At 39.3% G+C, this 6,607-nt stretch overlaps 1 pseudogene; it reads left to right on the top strand.

Annotated features, from left to right (window-relative positions):
• The first annotated feature begins 4,379 nt into the window (after positions 1-4,379).
• On the top strand, positions 4,380-6,148 carry LOC102513478 (annotated as a pseudogene).
• The last annotated feature ends 459 nt before the right edge of the window (positions 6,149-6,607 follow it).

Here is a 6,607-nt window from a genome sequence, read left to right as displayed (position 1 = left end):
ACTCTGCCAAAAATAGATAAAATATCTTCCTTTGTAATGCTCATGAAACGTCCAGGAAAACTGGTTACATACTGGCTTTCAAAAATCTATAAATTTCAGAAAGTAATGCAGGATATAGGCAATACTTTCTGATTTCACTGCAATAAAAATTTTAAGAAACAGTAACACTAAAATACCTCTTTTTAACAACTACATAAAAAAGAAATAAAAACCAAAACTAAAGGTGATCTAAAAACATCTATAATGAAAACACTGCATATCTAAACTGACGATAAACTAAAGCAGAGTTCACAAGAAAATTACAGGAGCACATTACATACATAAAAACAAATTATAATAAAGATGTATGTACACATATATCTACCAATAAATAAAAAGAATAGAACAAATTTAGCACACAATTCAAGGATTTAGAAAAACAATAACAAAGCAAAAGAGAGAAGGAAAATTTTTCAAAAGATAAATAGAATGATAAAATTAATAAGTAAAGTGCAAAACTGTTTCTCTGAAGAAAAAATACTAACAAGATAGATAAATTATTAACCAACCTAATGTAGAAAAAATGAAAAAAAAATGTTGCCCATAAATAATCACTTAAAGAGAGGAAATTAAAAATCCACAAGAAAGTTGTTTAGTCAAATCCATGGAAATAAACTTCACAAAATTGGGTTAAGTACATAATTTTCTTTAAAAAAATTACTAAAACTAATTCCCAAATATATAGAAGATCTAAACAAATTCCCATAGAAGAAACAAAGAATGTTAACAATAACTAACTCTCCCCCCAAAAACACAAGACACAAATAGTTTCACCAAAATTCTAAGTAACAGATTAAGTCCATGCTGTTGCATAGAAAAAGAAGGGGCTATTTCAATATTTCCAATTATTTTTGAGAAAGCAAAATTGAAATCAAAACTAGAAAAGTTTGAAAGAAGAAAAGTAGGAAGAAGGAGAAAAAGAAGGAAAGGGAGGAAGAAAGGAAAAAACCACAAATGTAGCTCATTAATGAATAATAATAAAAAATCCTAAATAAAATTTTACCAACTGGAATCCATCAGCTCAGTAAAGGAAAATATATTTGTGTCCAAAAGAAGGTTATTACAGAAATGCAAGACTGTTTTAATATTAAGAAATATATTAATATAATTCTCCATATTATTACATCAAAGGACAAAAATCACATGTCTCCACAGTCATTGAAAAGACATTTTTATAAAAGTTCATATCCATTCCTGATGAAAATGGATAGTGGAATATGAATATAATAATATAAATAGATATGGATAAATATCAGAAGATAAAATAAGTCTATCTCCACTGAAAACTATTAACCACTCTTAAAGGAGAAGCACACCAGTGGTGACCATTCAAGTCAAGAACATCCTCAATCACTACTATTTGCATGATTGTCCTGAAAGCACTGCAAAATGCAATCAGAGAAAGGAAAGAAGTTAGAGGTATAAACGCTGGAGAGAGAACCAGCACTATTTATTAATGATATGACTGACTTCTTAGAAATATCCAGAGAATTGATTGGAAAATTCCCATAAACATAAGAGAATTCCATAAGGAAGCAGAGCACATTAATAAAATATAAAAATCAATAGCTTTTTATATGTTGCTAAGAAAAAAAGAGACAACAGGCTCAAAGTAGAGTGACTCGTGATAAGCCCACATCACCAAACTGAAACTTAATACCTAAGCCAAATGCAGTTTCAATCTTCCCCAGGAATTTAACCAGTCAATCTGGAATTTCCTGGTCAGCTATAGTGAGGTAAACTGCCTGGGAGACGTCTTCCACCTCCCAGAGAAAGATGAGATAATGCACTTTTTCTTTTCCCTGCTGCTTTCCATCTAAAGAAAGCTTTCCTTTTCTGCAACTCTTTGGAGTCCCTTTCTACTTGCTAGACGGGATGCTGCTGGATTCTTGAATCACTGAATAAAGTCAATTAGATCTTCAAATTTACTCAGTTGAATTTTGTATTTTTAACAACATAAACAACTGTCACTTAGAAGATATAATAGAAAAAAAAAGATCCCACTTAAATAAAAACAAAAATAACAAAATGCTTAGGAGTAAAGTTGGTAAGAAATGTGTAAGTGACATAAGAAGGAAATTTTTAAATACTAATGAAGGATATATACAAAAATGCCTCAAACAAATGGAAAGGTATACCCATTCTTGGATAAGAAGAATCAATATCATAAATGTCAATTCTCTGTAAGCTAATTTGCAAAATCCCAATAAAACATCAGTATTATTTAATTATTTGAGGTGATGCTTGTAAAAGTCCATATGGAAAAATAAACATTTATTTCATTTATTTAATATTTATTTAAACTAATTCTTTATAAATACTTGAATATCTGTAAAATTACATACATGCAGCATTGTCTGTAAAATCAAAAGAATATAACCAAGTGTCCATAAATAGGTGATTAGTTGAATGAATTAAGTGCATCCATACAATGAATTTCTAGGCAGCTGTAAAAAAATTTTTTTTAAATTCTGAGCCCTAAGAATTTCTCTGAAAAAAAGAAAAGCAGCGCAGGAGAAAGAGCTTTTCCATGTTAAACAATTAAAATATTTTACACTGCCTCAATAAATAGTATGGCAATCATACTTAAATAAACAGAAAAACAAATGAAACAAACAGAATGTCCAAAAACAGACCTGCAGAAGAAGAATTAGGTATTTGATTCATATTCAGGATCATTCTTGGTGTTGTATATTTTATGGGTTTGGACAAATGTATGACATGTATTCACTTTTACAGTATCACACAGAATTTTCCTCTGTGTCCCTCCTATTCATCTCTCCCTCTCCCCTAACCTCTGACAATCACTGATCTTTCTATTGCCTCCACAGTTTTGCTTTTTCCAGGATGTTCATAGTTGGAATTGTACAATATGCAGCTTTTTCAAATTGGCTTCTTTCACTTAGTAATATGCATTTAAGTGTCCTCCATGTCTTTTCATGGCTTGATAGCTCATTTCTTTTTAGTGCTGAATAGTATTCCATTTGCTGTATGTATCACCTAATGAAGTACATTTTGGTTGCTTCCAAGTTTTCACAGTTATAAATAAAGCTACTGCAAATATTTGTGTGTAAGTTTTTGTGTGGACATAAATTTCCAACTGCTTTGGGTAAATACCAGGAAGTGAGATTGCTGGATCAGATAAGAGAATGTTTAATTCTTTAAATAACTGCCAAACTGTCTTCCAAAGTGGCTGTATCATTTTGCATTCCCACCAGTGATGAATGAGAGGTTCCCCTTGCTCCACATTCTTGTCAGCATTTGGCGTTGTCAGTATTCTGGAATTTTGGCCATACTAACATGTGTGTAGTATATCTCACTGTTGTTTTAATTTACATTTCCCTGATGACATGATGTGAGGCATCTTTTCATATGCTTATTTGCCATCTACGTGAGGTGTCTGTGAGGTGCGTGTTAAGGTCTTTGGCTCATTTTAAAAATCAGATTGTTCTCTTATTGCTGAGTTTTAAAAGTTCTTTGTGTATTTTGGATAATACTTCTTTATCAGATGTGTCTTTTGTAAATATTTTTTTCCCAGTCTGTGGCTTGCCTTTTCAGTCTCTTGACCTTTTTTTTTTCATAGAGCGTAAATTTATAATTTTAATGAAGTCCAGCATATCAATACTTCCTTTGATGGATCCTGCCTTTGGTGTTGTATCTAAATCATCACCATATTCAAGGCCATCTGGGTTTTCTCTTATGTTATGTTCTAGAAGTTTAATAATTTTGCATTTTACATTTAGGTCTGTGATCCATTTCGAGTTAATTTTCATGTAGAGTAGAAGATCTGTGTCTAGATTCTATTTGTGTGTGTGTGTGCGCGTGTGTGAATGTCCAGCTCTAGCACCATCTGTTGAAAAGACTTTTTATTGCCTTTGCTATTTTGTCAAATATCAGTTGACTATATATATATAGGTGGGTCTATTTCTGGATTCTCTCTTATGCTCTATTGATTGATTTGTCTATTCTTTCACCAATACCACGCTGTCTGGATTATGGAGGAAGGTCTTTAAAAATTCAGAAAATAATAAAAACTATTGAATAGGTCGAAAATTTAGAATAGCATTATGAAAATTATATCCAAGGAGATAATGAAATGTTTACCACAATTACGTGTTTCACTCATTTAGCAAATACTTAGTGTATTGCATCCACTCTGTATCACTCTGTATTCAATTACATATTAGCAATACAGTGACTAACACAACAGACAATTCCTGCCCTCAAGAAGTTCCAGTTAAATGAAACATGGGTCATTGACATGCATTATATTTATACCTACTTTTTTCTAGTATGTCTACACAATTTTATGGAACTGAAGTATTCCCCAAATAAGCATAATGATCCAGACAAATCAGTGGGGTTATGTAGCTAGGAAGAGATACTGTGTAGTCAGTCGTAATAAGAAAAGCAGCACTGGACAACTTCCAGGAGAGGCTGCCACGGCTGCCAGGGAGGAGGTGCTCACCTTGCAGGCTGACGCTGCCCAGCGGGAGTCGGTGCCGAGTTCCCCGAAGCAGAGGCTGGCGGAGGCTCTTCCGGCAAAGCAGGGGTCAGAGCGGTTAGTTCCGGCGTCCCCCCTCCCGCTGAAGGCTGCCCTGTCCCGAGGTGAGGTATTCTGCGCTACAGCCGGCTGCTGGTGCGGCCTGAGCTGGGCGTGCAGGGACAGCTGCGCTTTGCCACCTCACCCGTGCTGGTCGTAGGCTTCAGGGGACGCGGCTGCCCACTGGCTTCGTACCTGAGAGGCCAGAGTCGCCCGCCTGGACCTCGTGGGCTGCGACAGAGTAGAAGTGAGCAGCCCGGCCCGCCAAGGGCTGCACGAGAAGGCACTGCCCGTCACGCCCAGGGCGTCTGGCGGCACCTCACTGCGCAGCCTCCGTTCAGCGGCAGACTACGTGCCCTACGCCGTGCCCTACGCCGTGCGCGTCCGCCAGCCTCGGCGCTCCGCGATGCAGTGCCTGACTGCCCCCACAGCGTGCCCCCTCGCGACCTGGCTAAGGACCGTGTGTGCCAGCCCCGGCCTCTCCTGTCGGCCAGCGCCCTGTGGACCAGTCTGTGGTGGGCCTCGCTGTGCTGCGTATTCCCCCAGCCACCTCCAGCGGAGATGGTGACCAGCTACGCGCTTGGCAGGGTGTTTGCTGTGGTAACTGGGGTCCTGGGCCGCCGGCAGGCGCTGGGGGTGAGGATGGCTGCAGGTCTGGGCCCCTCTTGCAGCGGCAGCGTGCTGCTCTTCCGTGCCCTCGGAGGACGTTTCCGCTGTGTGCAGCTGCGTAGGTGCAGGCCCGGCTGTGCAGCTGGCGGAGACGGCCCACTGTGGCTGACCTGCAGGACTACGAAGCCTTCTGCAACTCCTCAGCCACCGAGAAGTGCCGCTCCCTGCAGTTGCTGAGCCCGGAGCAGCGAGTTTCTGTCATCGACTATCAGTGCCTCTGGATTCTGGGTCACCCCACCTGCAGCCGTAGAGGTGGACATCCGTCATCTGCCTCATGCCCTACACATCCCTTTGAAACGTTTGGGAGGGAGGGATGCAGATAGCCTGAACCACTTTGGAGAAGGAATCCAGGAAGGGAAGTAGGGTGCACGGGAAGGGGCCTCTCTCTCCATTTATGTGGTGTGCAGACTGGGCAGTGACTCCCCGGAAGCCATGAAGATCCTGCCGTGCTTGACAGACGCAGCCTCTTTAACAGTTCAGGATGTTGTTGGGGGGGCCTCATGGCCTGGGCTGCGAAAATCAGTAGAACATCTCGGCAGTACTGAGGTGCCTGGTGGAGTCTGACTAGCAAAAAAGGTGGGTTGCCATGTTACCGAAAGTGGTTTTTTTTGCATTTATTAATTTATTTATGTTTTTTCCAATAATCTACGGAAGAGCTTGAGATTCCACCATAGCTGTGAATACATGGACTTCTTTTTATAGAGGGCTTTTTAATTGTAATTGGATCATGTAGCTATCACTGGGTTGTAATACTGTTTCTGAGAACTGTCTTGTGTTTTCAGCATTTGGATGGTGTCTGGAACAGGTGAGATATAATGTGAAGTGACAAGACTTTGGGTTTTGAACTGCAGATCATTTGCCTGTCCTGCCTTTTTTCCCCCACCTCTCCTAACTGAAAAGCTCTGTAAGTCATCCATTTTAATGCTTGGAAAGGTGTAGTAAACTTACTGATGTTTCTGAGTCCAAGCTTGTACTGCTTGCCACAGGACAGGCCAGTAAACCAAGAGATGAATTGTTGCAGCAAGGAATAGCAACAGAGAGCCAGCAGACTGAAAAGATGCTGAACTTGTGTCCCAAAGAACCATCTTAGAATTCAGACTTCTTTTATATTAAAAGGAGAGAGAGTATGATTGGTTGTTGCAAAATCTTTGGTGTGGGATGCCTTTGTTCTTGCAGCTGTCCAATAGGTCAGGTCACTTATGTTCCTGTAAACCTGCAACAAGACAAATATTTTGCTCTGTTCTGCAATTTTTCATCTCTTTATGAATGGAAAAGTGTTATACCTTTAAAGGCCAGAGCCTTGAGAATCTGCTGTCATGTATATTCAGGCTCTAGGCAATGTTCTTAGTTTGTAGC

The sequence above is a fragment of the Camelus ferus genome, chromosome 1 (assembly GCF_009834535.1).
Source record: "Camelus ferus isolate YT-003-E chromosome 1, BCGSAC_Cfer_1.0, whole genome shotgun sequence".
NCBI classification, from domain to species: Eukaryota; Metazoa; Chordata; class Mammalia; order Artiodactyla; family Camelidae; genus Camelus; species Camelus ferus.
This window is presented reverse-complemented; position numbering and strand designations above follow the sequence as displayed.